Source organism: Mytilus edulis, chromosome 3 (genome assembly GCF_963676685.1).
Source record: "Mytilus edulis chromosome 3, xbMytEdul2.2, whole genome shotgun sequence".
In the NCBI taxonomy this organism is placed as follows: Eukaryota; Metazoa; Mollusca; class Bivalvia; order Mytilida; family Mytilidae; genus Mytilus; species Mytilus edulis.
In genome coordinates, this window is record NC_092346.1 from 96,355,124 (window position 1) to 96,372,359 (window position 17,236).

Genomic DNA, 17,236 nt, shown 5'->3' on the forward strand with positions numbered 1-17,236 from the left:
CAATTTCTCAAAAATAAGAGAAAACACAAACGACTCAACGTTAAAATGCAACACACACAGAAACGAACAATAATATAACAATGGCCATCTTCCTGACTTGGTACAGGACACTTTTAAAGGGGAATAAAAGTGGTGGGTTGAACCTGGTTTTGTGGCATGCCAAACCTCGCACTTTAATGGCAAAGTTAAATATAACATTGAAATGACAACATAATATTACAGGACTACAATACAAATTAATAGGAGAACATATTAGACAAAGAAAAACATGATTAATAGATAACAAAAAGCATCAGGTTTAAAATTCAATACGCCAAAAACGCGCCTTGTCCACACAAGACTTACAAGTGACGCCCAGATATAAAAGATCGAAAGTGAAAAAAGTACAAAGTTGTACAACACTGAAGATCAAAAGTTGAAAAGGTTTCGCCAAATACGGCATTGTTTTTATGCCCGGGATAAGAACATTCTTATTATATAGAACAATTCATGCTATTGCAAACAGTAAATTTTATCAAATGAATATGAAAGAGATATACATAAAAAAACTGAAGTATTAACTAATTACAGAAAACTAAACCCGAATACATAACGCCCAGATATAAAAGATCGAAAGTGAAAAAGGTACAAAGTTGTACAGCACTGAAGATAAAAAGTTGAAAAGGTTTTGCCAAATACGGCATTGTTTTTATGCCCGGGATAAGAACATCCTTATTATATAGAACAATTCATGCTATTGCAAACAGTAAATTTTAACAAATGAATATGAAAGAGATATACATAATGAAACTGAAGTATTAACTAATTACAGAAAACTAAACCCGAATACATAATGCTATTAAAGTTTAACACAGAATAGACACACCCGAATCAGTCCAGGCGTCAACGTAATTAAAAAAATGTGACGTCACATACGATGGCGAAAAGGCACAAACGTTATGCCACATTTGAATTTATGAAATTTAGAAACAGCATGACGTCACATATGAAAAACTATCAAAGTGAGATAGAATTAGGATTGATTTAAGATTATATTAGAACTAAATACTGATAATTCATTTAAACAAAATGCATATTGCAATACTTATTAATAACAATTAACTGTAATATATATATGTCCAGTTTGTTATGAATCCAACTTCAAACGTAAATAATCGTACAAAATTTAATATGATTAATAAAGGCGGTGATTAATTTTTCTATCCGTAACACCTAAATATAATAAAAAGACGTCAACACATTTGACAAAATCCGATGAGAATTACAAATATAACATTAAACATGTAAACTAAATACATGAATTTGGGATCAACAAGTACAGAAACACGTCTTATAGTAATGCGAATTCACATTCAGCAAAACAGTCACAATCGGGAATAAGTCACGTTTGGTAATTAAAAGATTAGACGACATAATGACAAACCACAATCTACCATGTGATAAAAATGTCCTTAGCTAGTTTGGTTAAAGAGACATCATATGGATCCACCAAATCGCCCCAGTTCTAAACAAGCCATATCAAGTTGAAAGCAGATTCAAAGCAATTTTTGTGGGACCTTTTTTATGCTTTTAATAATTATCTCAGAACGTCACAAGATGAGGATGGTAAAAAAGCGACAAAGGAATAAAATATAAGCATTTAGAAAGCCGAAAAGGTAAACACGCGCTAAACGATATATCATAAACAGTAATATTTTTTGTCCCTTATCAAACAGTTAGCCCAGTTTTAGAATTTGCTACAGAAATGAATTCTTATATCAAAACTCGGTTGCTCTCACTTTCTGAACCAACTTATTTTATACTATTCTTTAAAAATAAAACTGATCTACTTGAAATGATTTTTATTCCGATGTTTAGTAAATCCCTCGTTGCGACTTAATTTAAAGTAAATATTATAAACCCTCTATATACAATTCACATAGTTATTTAAAACGATCGAAAGGTTAAATCAATATTGAACTACACATATCGTCTATTCCAGCATAGTTAACGCATTTGTCTTATAGTCAAACAAAAAAGGGGAAGTGTTTCTTCAACGATTACAATCCTTTCATATCATTTTCTCTTGATTACAATATAATAGTTAGAAGACATGGTATGATTGTCAATGAGGCAGCTCTCAACAAAAGACATTATTACCTCAAGCAATTTCTTCAGCTCTCGACACTTTTTTTTTTGGGGGGGGGGGGGGTAACTCTTTGTTCATACTGCTTGGATATATTGGTCGTATAGATATTTATATTTATTATTATTTAAGCTATTCTTGTTTATCCACTTGATAATAATATGTCCACTATAACTATTGGTACTGTAAACTGCAGGGGGTTATCAGAAACAGTTAAAAGAATTGATATATTGACTTATATGATATAATTATATTAGTAGACACCCATAGCACATCTGAAAAAGAAAAACAATGGCTGCATGAATGGGGATATGTGGGGAAATTTAGTTCTTTTTCTAGTAAAAGTAGAGGGGTAGCTGTTCTTTTCAGAAATACTTTTGAATTTAAAATCCATGGGGAAACTATAGACTTGCCTGGTAATTTTGTTATATTAGATATCACCATTCAGGACTACCGTATAACTTTGGCAGCAATATATGGACCGAATAATGATGATCCAGCCTTTTTACAACATAAAAAACAAAATATCCCACTTTGGCAACTCGCCAATTGTAGTGGTGGGGGATTGGAATGTTGTTCAATATTATGAGATGGACACATTAAATTATAGAAATGAAAATAACCCCCAGTCGAAAGCTAAGATACATGAGGTTATGCATGACCTTGATTTATTAGATATATGGCCCCCGCAACACCCTTTTGAAAAGAGGTACTCATGGCGGGGTCCAAATCGCAAACAAAGTCTTTCGGACTACTTCATGATTACCTCTGATATAGAAGCATTTGTAATTTCATCAGATATAGGAATTAGTTATAGATTGGATCATTCTCCAGTACTTATTAATTTAAAATTTTCAAGCCAGATTAGAGGGAAGGGTACATGGAAATTTAATAACAGTCTTTTGAAGGAAAATGAGTTTATTGAAAAAGTTAAAGGGGATATCACAACTGTCATTGAAGAATATGAGTCTGATTCATCTATTGATATTGAGACAGAGGATAAACAGTTTAGTATAAGCTATCAGCTTTTATGGGATATGATTAAGATGAAAGTTCGTGGATCTGCAATCTCATTTTCGTCTTTCCGGAAGAAGGAACAAAATAATAAAGAAAAATAATTATTATACAAGATATCATTATTAGATAAAAAAAACTAAGAGAATAACTTGCCATCAGTACACCAAGAAAGGGAAGGGTTGGAACTAGAATTAAAAGAAATAAGAGAAAAAAATGTTAAAGGGATAATTACAAGAGCAAAGGCGAGATGGCAAGTAGAGGGGGAAAAGGGAAGTAACTATTTTTGTAATTTGGGAAAAAAACATTATACAGAAAAAATTATTCCCAAACTTATTCTAGAGGACGAATCTGAGATAACGGATCCATGTATTATTAGAAATGAACAAAAACAATTTTATAAAAAATTGTATACTAGTTCTTACCCATTGTTACTTGAAACTCACAGGAGCACATTTCTTCAGCATGACAATCCTTTTATTACAAAACCTATTGAGGAAGAGGTGGAATAATGTGAAGGACCTTTATCAGTACAAGAATGTCTGTCTTCTCTTAAACATATGAAGAACTCTAAATCACCTGGTATAGATGGATTCACTGTTGAGTTTTATAAATTGTTTTGAAATGATATTAAATTACCACTAGTAAGATGTTTAAATGAGGCATTAGAGTATGGAAAGTTCTCTATCACTCAAAGACAGGGACTCATTACCTGTATACCAAAGGAGGGTAAGTCAAAATTTTATCTTAAGAACTGGCGACCTATCACTCTGCTGTGTGTAGACTATAAGATAGCTACAACCAGTCTAGCAAATAGATTTAAAAAGGTCTTGGTAAACATAATTAGTCAAACACAAACAGGTTTTCTTAAAGGTAGGTATATTGGCGAATGTACTAGATTTATTTATGATCTGATGGAAAAGATGGAAGAAGACGACATTTCTTGGACTTCTACTTTTAGTTGATTTTGAAAAAGCTTTCGACACAGTCGAATGGTCATTTATATATGAGGCTTTGCAGTTTTATGGCTTTGACCATACATTTATAAATTGGATTAAGGCTTGCTACTGTGATGCCTCTAGTGCAGTGTTAAATAACGGTTATATTTCAGATTTTTTTTCATTAAAAAGGGGGGTCCGTCAAGGGGACCCTCTGTCTCCTTACCTATTTATTTTAGTGCTACAATTACTAAGTGCAGCTATTAAAAATGACCCTGATGTTGCAGGTGTAATAAATAATGACTCTAAATTTCTGTTGAGTCAATACGCTGATGATTCCTCCGTAGTCCTGGATGGTGACCAAAAATCCCTAAATCAGTGTTTATACTTGTTTGATAAATTTTTAGAATGTGCTGGACTTAGGTGTAATGTTGACAAAACCGAAGCCGTATGGATTGGGTCAAAAAAGGGTAGTATGGAAAAACTTTTGCCAGAAAAAAATCTTGTTTGGAACCATTCTGGGAGGTTTAAACTACTAGGTATATGGTTTGAGCTTGCTAAAATGGATAAAACTCTATGTAATTTTACAGCCAAGATAAACAGTATCAAGTCATTACTCAATACTTGGGCTTATAGAGAACTTACATATATTGGGAGGGTTGTAGTACTTAAGACTTTAGCACTTCCCATTTCGGTTCAAGTTCTGACTGTCCTTCCTAACCCCCCAGAAGGGGTTTTGAAGGAGATTCAGAATATATTTTTTTAACTTCTTATGGAAAGGAAAACCTGATAAAGTGAAAAGGGCAGTGATAATGTCCGAACACTGTGACGGTGGTCTTAAGATGCCTAATATTTATTATTTTTGCTGTAGTGTAAAAATGTCTTAGCTGTATAAATTATTAGATCCCCAAAATTACTCTCCTTGGAAAGTCTTGCTACTTAGTTATATACAAAAAAAAATTGGGGGGGGGGGGGACAAGATTTTACACTTAAGTCAAGAAGGTTTACTTTATTTTGCAGGAAAAGTTAATCCATTTTGGCATGATATCCTGGTAAATTTTTTCAAGTTAAAAAATCAGCTTAAAGCTGAAAACAATACTGAAATTTTGACCCAGTCCATATGGCTGAATCTGAACATCAAAATGGATGGCAAGATGATTTTGAGGTTCAAATATGTTGAAAATAGTATATTCTTCAGATGTCAGGTACATTATTCTCATATGATGAATTTAAAAAAAAGTATGATATCAATACTTATTTTGTAGAATTTTATAGTATTTTAAGTGCGATTCCAAAGAGATGGAAAAGTATAATTAAAGGTAGTTCAAAACATGAAATTATTGAAAATAAATTAAAAGATAAAGTTAAAAAGGAACCAAAATCTTGTAAATTTTTCTATACATTATTTTTGGAGGATAATAAAGTGTTATCTTTATCTTCCCGTGAAAAATGGGAAAGAGATTTAAATATGCAGATTGAGGATTGGAATGCTATTTATTCCATGCCCTTCATTATAACCAGAAACTCTTTTTTGCAAAATTATGGCATTCTCCTGCCTTTCAGTGCAAAAGAAGTCATTTTAGGTGTGTCTGATGATTTTGATAACAGTAAAACAGTTAATAATATTTTGTTGTTATTCAAATATTATATTTACAAATGTAGATGTAAGAACATATCCCCCACAAAATATGGTGGGGTAGAATATTTGAAATATTGGATTAATATAGAAAAATACTCTGTATGTTTCTTAACCCCTGTACAAAAAGTAAAATGGATCAGAAATGGCATTTGTTAGAAGCAGCTTTTATTTAATTTATTGGATTAATTAACAAAATCTTTTTGTAATATTTATATCTATATCTAATTATATCCTTATGACTTTATTGATCTATTAAGTATAACTTTATTTTTAAAATGTGTATCAAATACTGTAGTATGTAATTTTCACATGTTTCATCATCAAAAATAAAATAATTACAAAAAAAATAAAAAACAAAAAAAAAGTGTCTTCAGCTCTGGTATTATGATCAAGGGCTGATCTAGAATGTCTGAAAAAGGGGAGTGGAGTGGGGTGACTTATTCCTTTTTTAAAGCTCTGATTCCTTTTACGAATTTGGATATACTTTTTGGACCTTTTGAATTATAGCTCTTCATCTTTTACATAAGCTTTGGATTTCAAATATTTTGGCCACGAGCATCACTGAAGAGACATGTATTGTCGAAATGCGCATCTGGTGCAAGAAAATTGGTACAGTTAATTTTATTACTACCACTGGATCGATGCCTCTGCTGGTGGACTATTAGTCGCCGAGGGTATCACCACCCCAGTAGCCAGTACTTCGGTACTGGCATGAAAATGCGGATTTTTTGTGTTATTAAAATTTACTGTTACAAAATGATAGAAATTATTATAAATTAAGGAATGTATCTCCCTCATGCAAAGCTCTGATTCCTTTTACGGATTTGGCTATACTTTTTGGACCTTTTGAATTATAGCTCTTCATCTTTTATATAAGCTTTGGATTTCAAATATTTTGGCCACGAGCATCACTGAAGAGACATGTATTGTCGAAATGCACATCTGGTGCAAGAAAATTGGTACCGTTAATTTTATTACTACCACTGGGTCGATGCCTCTGCTGGTGGACTATTCGTCCCCGAGGGTATCACCACCCCAGTAGCCAGTACTTCGGTACTTGCATGAAAATGCGGATTTTTAATGTTATTAAAATTTACTGTTACAAAATGATAGAAATTATTATAAATTAAGGAATGTATCTCTCTCATGCAAAGCTCTGATTCCTTTTACGGATTTGGCTATACTTTTTGGACCTTTTGAATTATAGCTCTTCATCTTTTATATAAGCTTTGGATTTCAAATATTTTGGCCACGAGCATCACTGAAGAGACATGTATTGTCGAAATGCGCATCTGGTGCAAGAAAATTGGTACCGTTAATTTTATTACTACCACTGGGTCGATGCCTCTGCTGGTGGACTATTAGTCGCCGAGGGTATCCCCACCCCAGTAGCCAGTACTTCGGTACTGGCATGAAAATGCGGATTTTTTGTGTTATTAAAATTTACTGTTACAAAATGATAGAAATTATTATAAATTAAGGAATGTATCTCCCTCATGCAAAGCTCTGATTCCTTTTACGGATTTGGCTATACTTTTTGGACCTTTTGAATTATAGCTCTTCATCTTTTATATAAGCTTTGGATTTCAAATATTTTGGCCACGAGCATCACTGAAGAGACATGTATTGTCGAAATGCACATCTGGTGCAAGAAAATTGGTACAGTTAATTTTATTACTACCACTGGGTCGATGCCTCTGCTGGTGGACTATTAGTCCCCGAGGGTATCACCACCCCAGTAGCCAGTACTTCGGTACTGGCATGAAAATGCGGATTTTTTGTGTTATTAAAATTTACTGTTACAAAATGATAGAAATTATTATAAATTAAGGAATGTATCTCCCTCATGCAAAGCTCTGATTCCTTTTACGGATTTGGCTATACTTTTTGGACCTTTTGAATTATAGCTCTTCATCTTTTATATAAGCTTTGGATTTCAAATATTTTGGCCACGAGCATCACTGAAGAGACATGTATTGTCGAAATACGCATCTGGTGCAAGAAAATTGGTACCGTTAATTTTATTATTCCAATAACACGGATTTCTTGCAGGATTTTATCTAAAAAAAATTCATTTAAATCGTTAGAAATATGCGCATTGCCTTTTTCAGCAACACAACTCGGTCTGCCACTTATTACCCTTACTAACTTATGATGAGAAAAATATAATTTATACAGACGCGACACACGACTGCGTTGAGAGTTTATTTTTTGAAATTATTTTTATTTTTCATGATGAAACATGTGAAATTACATACTACAGTATTAGATACACATTATAAAATATAAAAAAAGTAATACTTGAAAGATTAATCAAGTCATTAATTTATATTATGATAAAAATATAAATATAAATATTACAATTGATTTTGTTAATTAAATCAATAAAAGCTGCTTCTAAAAAATGTACCAAATTTGGATTTGGCACCACTATTTTGTAGGACACAAAACATTTGTTAAATAAAACTTTTGAGTATGCTTACATTTTGTGTTTTTTTTTCATGTAATAGTTCAAAATAAAATGTTGTTTTATTGTTTCATATATAAAAGTTCTAATGTAAAAAAAGAAGGAAGATACATAGATACAAGTAGTTTAAAAAAGGTCATTCTATAAGATTAGAGTAAATGTTCCAAAATTAGAAAGAAACGCGGAAGTTAACAAACTTTGTCCGTGGTATTTTGTGGAATGAACAGTTACGGTAAAAACAAGACCCGTTTCATGCGTTAATTTATTCTTTAATAATAGATTCTATGATGTATCAAATTGAGGTTAGGAAACCAACCGCTTTTTGTTAGGACTTAATACATTAATTAAATAGAACATTTGCAAATGCTTGCATTTTGTTTTATTTGCCTGTAATAGTTGATACATCTATACAATGTGTTTATGATATGACATTTTAATAAGTTAGAGTAAATGAGCAATTCATATGTTTTTCTTTTCATGAATATTGACAGTAATTGAAATCAATGTTTCATATATATGTGTTATTGTAACCTGTGATATGTATATAGACGTGTGATTATTATAAAGATAAAAAAAATCCATTTCTGATCAATTTTTAATTTTTGAACCTGCGCGGGACGTTTGCGCTTTTTTATAGGACATTTGCGCTTATTTTTTTGGACACTTGCGCTTCAAATCATAGGACATTTGCGCTTTTTACATTGGATATTTTCGCTTTTACAATATTTGGTTTTAATGACTATCCTCCTCTTTTATCTGGGCTTGGGACCCACATGTTTGACCTGGCAGAGTTAAAGTCATGTATTTCTTTATGGGTAAAAGTTTTAAAATCATTTCATAGCACATTGATATGTGCTTAAAAGTTAATATACACTGAGCTAAAGTAAACATGCTAAAGACATAAAAACACGTACAGTCATAACAGGTCAGTTTTCGCTTGATAGATCAAAGGATTTTAATCTAGTACGCCAGACGCGTGTTTCGTCTACATAAGACTTACCAGTGACGCTCATATCAAATATTTATTAAGCCAAACAAGTACAAAGTTAAAGAGCATTGAGGATCGAAAATTCCAAAAAGTTGTGCCAAATACGGCTAATATCTGAAGCCCAATGAGTGAACAAATTTAGCTACTGTTATCTGTTCTGAATGGTATTTCCACCACATTTTCAAATAAATAATCAAGTTTCTCTTTCTCAATTCTTGACAGGGGCGCCTGTTCATCAATAATACGAATCTTAAGTAACTCACACAATGGTAAATGATACTCTTCAAAAATTAAAGAAAAAAAAATTGAACAGGGGTTAAGAAACATACAGAGTATTTTTCTATATTAATCCAATATTTTAAATATTCTATCCCACCACATTTTGTGGAGGATAATATGTTCTTTTTTTGTATACATAATTTTTGAATAACAACACAATATTGATAACTGTTTTACTGTTGACAAAATCTTCCTAAAATGACTTCTTTTGAACTGAAAGGCAGAAGAATGCCATGATTTTTAATCCAGTCTATAATGGATAGCCAGAAGTTTTGTATTTTCTCTAATTTCTAAACAAAATGTGCATGGTTCAGTTTCTTTTAATGTACATTTCAATAATAATGAATTACATGGTAGAATCATATGAACACTCTTAAATTGAAAGTTTTCTAAAAAAGAATTTCTGGTTATAACGAAGGGCATAGCATAAATAGCATTCCAATCTTCAATCTGCATATTTAAATCTATTTCCCATTTTTTTATGGAATAGTAAGATAACAATGTATTATCCTCCAAAAATAATATATAGAAAAATTTAAAAGATTTTGGTTCCTGTTTAATTTTATCTGTTTATTTATTTGCTATAATATCCAGTTTTGCACTATCTTCTATCATATTTTTCCATTTATTTGGATCGCACTTAAAATATCATTAAACTTAATATTTGTATTGATTTCATACTTTGTGTTTGAATTCATCATATGAGAACAATGTATTAAAGTTCATCGGAAGGTATCAAGACTTTTTTGATAAATATTGCGTATCAACTTCACAAATAATACATGATGGTCTTGATCATGTATAGATTCTGCGTACTGATGTTGATTATCATCTTAACAACGTGCTATATTGTTATTTCATTTGTCTTTGTTCTATTATTAAAATTACTTTTACTGTTGGATTGCAGGCGCGGATCCAGAGCTTAAAGCGTGGGTGGAGGGTTGTGAGAAACGTTTGTAACATTAATATATATTCGAGATGTTTTCTTGTTCTACCAAACCTCATGTTTTTCCATAATTGGCACACTTTTGCTGCATCTATTCCATTAGCCGTCTTTCCATGTGTGTTGGTAAAAGTCGTGTGGTCTTAATAAGGGTGTTTGGTTGTGTTGTTTTTTATATTTTCGTTAGATTAACATTCATCATTTGTTTTTACCCAATTGTGAACGGATTTTGTTAACAAACTGTCCGGGGTTGTTCAGTAGCGAACAAAACGCAAAATTTGCAGTATGTTCCTTCCTGTGAAGTTGAATAGACAATTCATTGGAAAAATTGCACTCTAGCAAATTAGAAGCATCTTTTTAACCCGTACATTTCACGTTTATGAAAAGGAAAAGAACTAGGTGGATTCCAGTCTTAATTAAGAATACTATACATTTGAACACTAGGTACAGATGTGGAAATAAAAGTTTGCAACATCCTTAGATTCAGCAGGTGTTATTTTAAAAAAAACCTTATGAATATGACAGGGTGAAAAAGTAACTTTCTTCAAATCAAGCTAACAGAAAAAGTCGTTTTAATAATAATAGGCAGGGGTAGGGGGATGTTTGCGAACACCCCAACCCCCCTTAATCCGCTTGTGGATTGTTTTTTTTTGTGATATCCATGAAACGAGGATCGGTATCTATACATCCCGTTAATGTGTTTGTATCATCTTCCATTTTTGCTGGTGTGTTTTGTATATGCGATTTTTTTAGTCTCTTTTGGTTCTTATAACGTTACTCTGTACTTTAACAGATCCTGTCAGTATGTTATTGTTCTATAATATGTCTTTTTGTTATATTTTGTATTATAAATTAGAAAATACGTTGAACCACAAACGTCAAAATTATTTAATCGCGTAGCGGAATTAACCATTTGTGGATTCTTATAAATTCTATATAACTTTTGGACTATTCTAAATCTCGGGCTATTTTAAAAATTAATTCTTACATCATTTTGATTTCATAACCCGGTATGCTTACATTGCCCAGGTGAATTTTAAAATTGTTGGTATAAACATTGAACGACAAAAATATGTGACGTATAAATTTTCTGACGTCAGACACACGAAGCAATGAGTGTGTTTTTAATTTGATAGATGCTTTTGTGTTCTGTTAAATTGTTTCTTTAAAAAATTGTAACACGATGATGACTGTTGTACCCTTATTTTGACTATTTTATTTATTATGTCTCTTTAGATCACGCATCATTGTAAATATAACGGATTTTGACGAGATTGTTGTACAAAGTGAGAGGTTTAGCTATACAAAATGCCTGTACCAAGTCAGGAATATGAGAATTGTTGTCTATTAATTTTTGATATGTTATTTCATTTGAATTTGCCATGTGATTAGGGACTTTCCGATTTGATTTTCTTCTGAGTTGAGTATTGATGTGATTTTACTTTTTATTATCTGACATCAGATCATTAATAAAGAATATACAATTTTCAACACATTTGAAATTCTAAATCATCTTGCCATCCATTTTGAAGTTTTGGTTTAGCCATATGGACTAGTTTTGGTTTAGCCATATGGACTAGACCAGAATATCGGTATTGTTTTCAGCTTTAAGCTTATGTTTTAACTTAAAAATTACCAAGATATCATGCCAAGAGTGGTTGACTTTTTCAGCTAAATAAATCTTTCTTGAAAGTGTAAAACTTTGCCCCCTCCAAAATTTTGTACATAACTACACAGCAAAACTTTCCAAGGAGAGTAATTGGGATCTAATAATTTATACAACCAAGACATTTTAATATAAGGCATCTGAATACCTCCATCACAGTGATCGGAATTTCTCCTTTTTAAAGTTATCAGTCAATCTTTAAACTACATGTCTTTTAGTGCTTTTCTTTCATAGATATGTTCTTCTTTCAAAAATGAAAAGTTAAAAAAGATTACATATAACTCATTGTCTCATTCAGCTAGAAATTAAAACATCACTATCTGGTTCATACAACAGATTACGATAAAACGCCCGCTTTTGTAAGGAGTTTTAAGACCAAAAATTATCATACATAATGATTTTAGTATTCAAATACTAATTTTTCCTTCTTTTGTTTTTTATAGAGTACTGCATTGTAAACATGCACATATCCAGGTTAGTTCACAAAAAAATTTGTGCACGTTGTGGTGACTTTTTAAACAAGGCCAATACGTGGTCTACAATTATAACTTGACCATTCCCTTTTCACTGATACTAAGAAAACTTTGACGAATATTTTCTTAGTAAAATGAGTGTTGTAAAATTTAACAATTAAACGAGTCTTGCATTGACATTCCACATGAGCTGGTTTATTCTTACTACAGACAAACCTTCACAATTTTCAGGTCTGGCATTGTTTTCATCTTTAGTTAAATCAGAGTATTGTTCCTCATTCATACCATTCCTGAACAACTCATTGACATTATTTGCCAAGACTTTATCAATTTTGTCATCACAAATTTCTTGAACCCTATACATCTCTTAGACATAGACGAAAACCTATTATCATCTTTGTTCTGCTTCTTAGCAGGTGGTTCACTTTCATTGTCTACATTTTCCCAATCCTCATGGGGGTTTTCTTCATCTTCATCATAATTATCATCATAATTGTTACCCTCATCATATTCTTCAATGTCTTGTACACGGTCTTTTAAAGACCTGATATCGTCAGACTGCCTTTCTGACCTTCTTGAATTGATACCAACATTGTCATGATTGCATCATGGTTGTCTATATTTGCAGAGGTAGAAGGGCCAGGGTTCTGAGTTTGAGTATTAGTATTAACCTTCGCTGGTTTCTTACCCTTTACACTTGAATTATTTGTAGTGTTAGCTCCGCCACTCGCGGAAGCTTTCGACTTTGTAGATTCATGTTTCCTTTTTCCAGCCGCGCTCGAAACGGATCTAAACTTTTCAGACAGAAGTTCATCCTCGTCAGTAATACTAACGTCTTCATGCGAAGACTTTCTTTTTAAGGCGGACCCCTTCTCTATAATTTTCTCCGCGATGTGTTTTCTTTATAATAACCGGTTTACGGCAATGTGCCGAAAACAGGTAAAAATCGTAAATTTTTTCCGAATTACATCCGGTGATTACTAACTTTTATTTAAATTTTATATCAAAGGACAAGGTATGATAAGGGCCGTTTCTGGCCCCCCTTTTTCCAGAATTTTTAAACTTTGAAGTTGAAACCCATCACGACTGTGGCATAAACTGCAGTATCTGATCGTCCATGTAGAACCTTATTTTTAGGTGTTATGTACTCAAATATGTTCAAACTGAGACCTTGAAAAGCCCTAAACGACGAAAAGTGTAAAACAATCTACAATTTCGTCATGTTCGGAGACAAAATTTGACATCAGCGCCAACGTAGACCATCCTGAAATTTTCAACCATCAACTGTACTCTTATGTATCTTTCCCATAATAAAATATCATGGTGGTCTACGTTGGCGCTCATGTCTAAAAATTTGAAAAATAATCCGATTGTTTACATATTTTGACAAGTCATTATAATACGTCAAAGTGAACGGCACGGGTACGAAATTATTCCGGGATCCATAATTGATCTGAATATCACGTACGGATTGTTTTATGTCGTATCCCGTCATCAAGACATGTCACTCTCTTAAAGAAATATGCTGTACGTGAAATTAGACCCATAATAGTGATGATTTTGATCAAAATAGTCTAACACTGTGCAGCCAAATACAGAGTTGTGTCCCTTGAAATATGGTGAATTAATTTGTATTCATCATAATTTTCTATTATTCAACGAAATCTTACAAATGTATTTTATAATTAAATTCTCAATATATTCAAACACTTTTTGTAGTTCTGAAGAAAATCATTTCATCAAAACGTATATATTTTGCACTTTGAAGATTTTTTATTTAACCATCTACAGAAAAATAGATTTATATGTGCAAGGGCTGTATAGCCAGTCAAGGTCGTTTAAAAACTGCCATTACCATAAGTTTTAGGACTTCACATAAGCAATATCCATAACTTAGTCAATATTTGAATATATGCATGTGCAGTCAGTATTAAATCCAAAGTATGAAGTATAATTATAAACATAGGGTTTGGATGGGGTTAAATGATTAAAGATTAGAGCCCTTAAAAAATGAAGATTACAGAATAACGGGCAAACAAAATGAAGATTAGAGAAAAAAGGGGTTAATTTTTTGAAGATTAGAGAAAAAAGGGGTTATTTTTTTAAAGATTAGAGAAAAAAGGGTGAAAATTCAATGTTTACAGAATAACAGACCCCCCCCCCATCCAGACCCTCATGTAGAGAGCAGTTTATACTGAAATTAAGTTAACTACACTTATACTATACTGTAAATTATGTATTTCCAGCCTATTCATATATCGGTACATTAATGATTTTTCGTATATATGTGTCAGAGCACTCTTTTGTCAAGATGTCATAATAAAATAAAAGTACACATGCAGCATTCAATTGTCTCAGATCCTATATGGATTATCAAATAAAACATGCCATAGCGAAATTACTTTTAACATATTTAACTTGCATAAATACAAATTGGATAAGACCCATGGCAAACAAACTAATGAAGTATGCGCGAAAAAAACATGTGTATTTGTTTGCCATTTCGAAAGTGTATTTTGTTTTGTCTGCAGTTCTATGTAAGTGACAAAATTTCATGCCAAACCTATACCGATTCCTGGAGTGCACTGGTACTTCTTACCTAGCTGTTCAATGTACAGGTAAACTATGGCCTCTTAATTCTATTTCACATTCCCCCCTCCCCTCACGGGACAAAATGTTCAGCACGTTCGTTAATTTAGATCTGTCCGTCCATCCATCCGTCCGTTCGTCTGTGTCTGTCCGGACATATTTATACATCTAATTTTATTTCTATTGAAGGCAAAACTTGCACTACTAGTACGACAGTTTAGTGTCCCTACTGCAATAAATCAGATTTGTTTAGTAACTAAAACAGCCGATTTCATTGAGTGTGAAGTCAAAGGTAATATTTTAGTTAGCTTGCTTGTTAGATGAACCATAAAGTCATTGTTAGGTCAGATTAACTACCCTCCTTTAAGAATATACTAGTCTAGCAGATTACCAATCTATCTGGCTGATGGGCTATGCTACTTCGAAAGGAGGGTAGTAAACCTTACATAATAATGACTTTACGGTTCAGCTAACAAGCAAGCTTACCAAATATTTTACCTTTGGCTTCACACTCAATGAAATCGGCTGTAAATCTTGAAAGTTGAAACCTTTTGGCTGGACATTCACTCCTGCAAGTGAAGACATTCAGAATGAAAATAATAAATAGATCAACATTGAAAGGAGAAATTAAGGTTGAAAGTAAACGAGTGCACCTGCACGAGCGGGGATCGAACCCACAACATCAGTGTTGACTGGCTAGTGATTACAGAAGTAACTTCTTAGACCACTCGGCCACCGAGACCCTTTAATGAAGTATGTCTACGTTTCTAATCAAATTCGAATGTTTTGGGGTTTCATGAAATACTACTTATTAACAACTGTTTCATTTAAAAATAAGCATAAAGTTTTGGATAAGATAAGGAGATGTGGTATGATTGCACATGATGCTATAAACCGGCGATCCATGTGCTAATTTCAGGATATATATCGTAGAAATAATGAATTTTTAGAGAAGCTTGAAGATGTTCATGTCTCTTTCGTCTATATATCTTAATGAGTTTTTAACGTCTTAAACCCTGACCTCATCGAAAACTTTGAAATTTGTTTTCAGCATTTCAGTCTTTAGAATATTGTGTTAAGTGTTAAAAAGTTCACAGTGTACGATTCTTTAAGTGACAAACAATGACATTGTACAGGCTATGCGTATTTGCTATACATACTGTATAAATCTGATACTGAATCTTCAATAGTAGTTTTAATCCATTTGCGTTTTTTAATGTACCGGTAATCATCATGTAAATGTGAAATGCTATATTCATAACTTCAACTTTAATTTATGAATTATAAGTGTGCCACTTCTGATATAACTTAAAGTTTTTTTTATGCCCCAGTTATGGGCATTATGTTTTCTGGTCTGTGCGTCCGTTTGTTCGTCCGTCCGTTAATCCGTCCGCCCGTTCGTCCGTTCGTCCATCTGTTCCGCTTCTTGTTAAAGTTTTTGGTCGAGGTAGTTTTTGATAAAGTTGAAGTCCAATCAACTTGAAATTTAGTACACATGTTCCCTATGATATAATATTTCTAATTCTAATGCCAAATAAGAGATGTTACCCCATTTTCACGGTATACTATACTGGGGACACATTCTTGTTTATTTTACATATTAACTTGTTAATGTTTGTACTTACTAATTATTATGTGACAATATGATTTGTATTAATCCTTTTTTTTTTAATAAACCGACCATTTCCTTGATAGCTATCTTTTATTTAATACTTAAATTGAGAATGATTGGGGAATGTTTCAAAGAGACAACAACCCGACCACAGAGCAGACAACAACCGAAGGCCACCAATAGGTCTTCAATGCTGCGAGAAACTTCCGCACCCTGAGGCATCTTTCAGCTGGCCCCCAAACAAATATGTATACTAGTTCAGTAATAATTGACGTCATACTAAACTCCGAATTATACACAAGAAATTAAAATTAAAAATCATACATCACTAAAAAAGGTCAGAGGCTCCTGACTTGGGACATGCGCAAAACTGATGTGGCGGGGTTAAACATTTTTTTTTAGATCTCAACCCTGTTTTGGTAGCAGCATATGATTTAATATTTACATCATCAAGATATAATGATAATTCCAAAAACCTACTCCGTTTACAAACAAAATCCTCA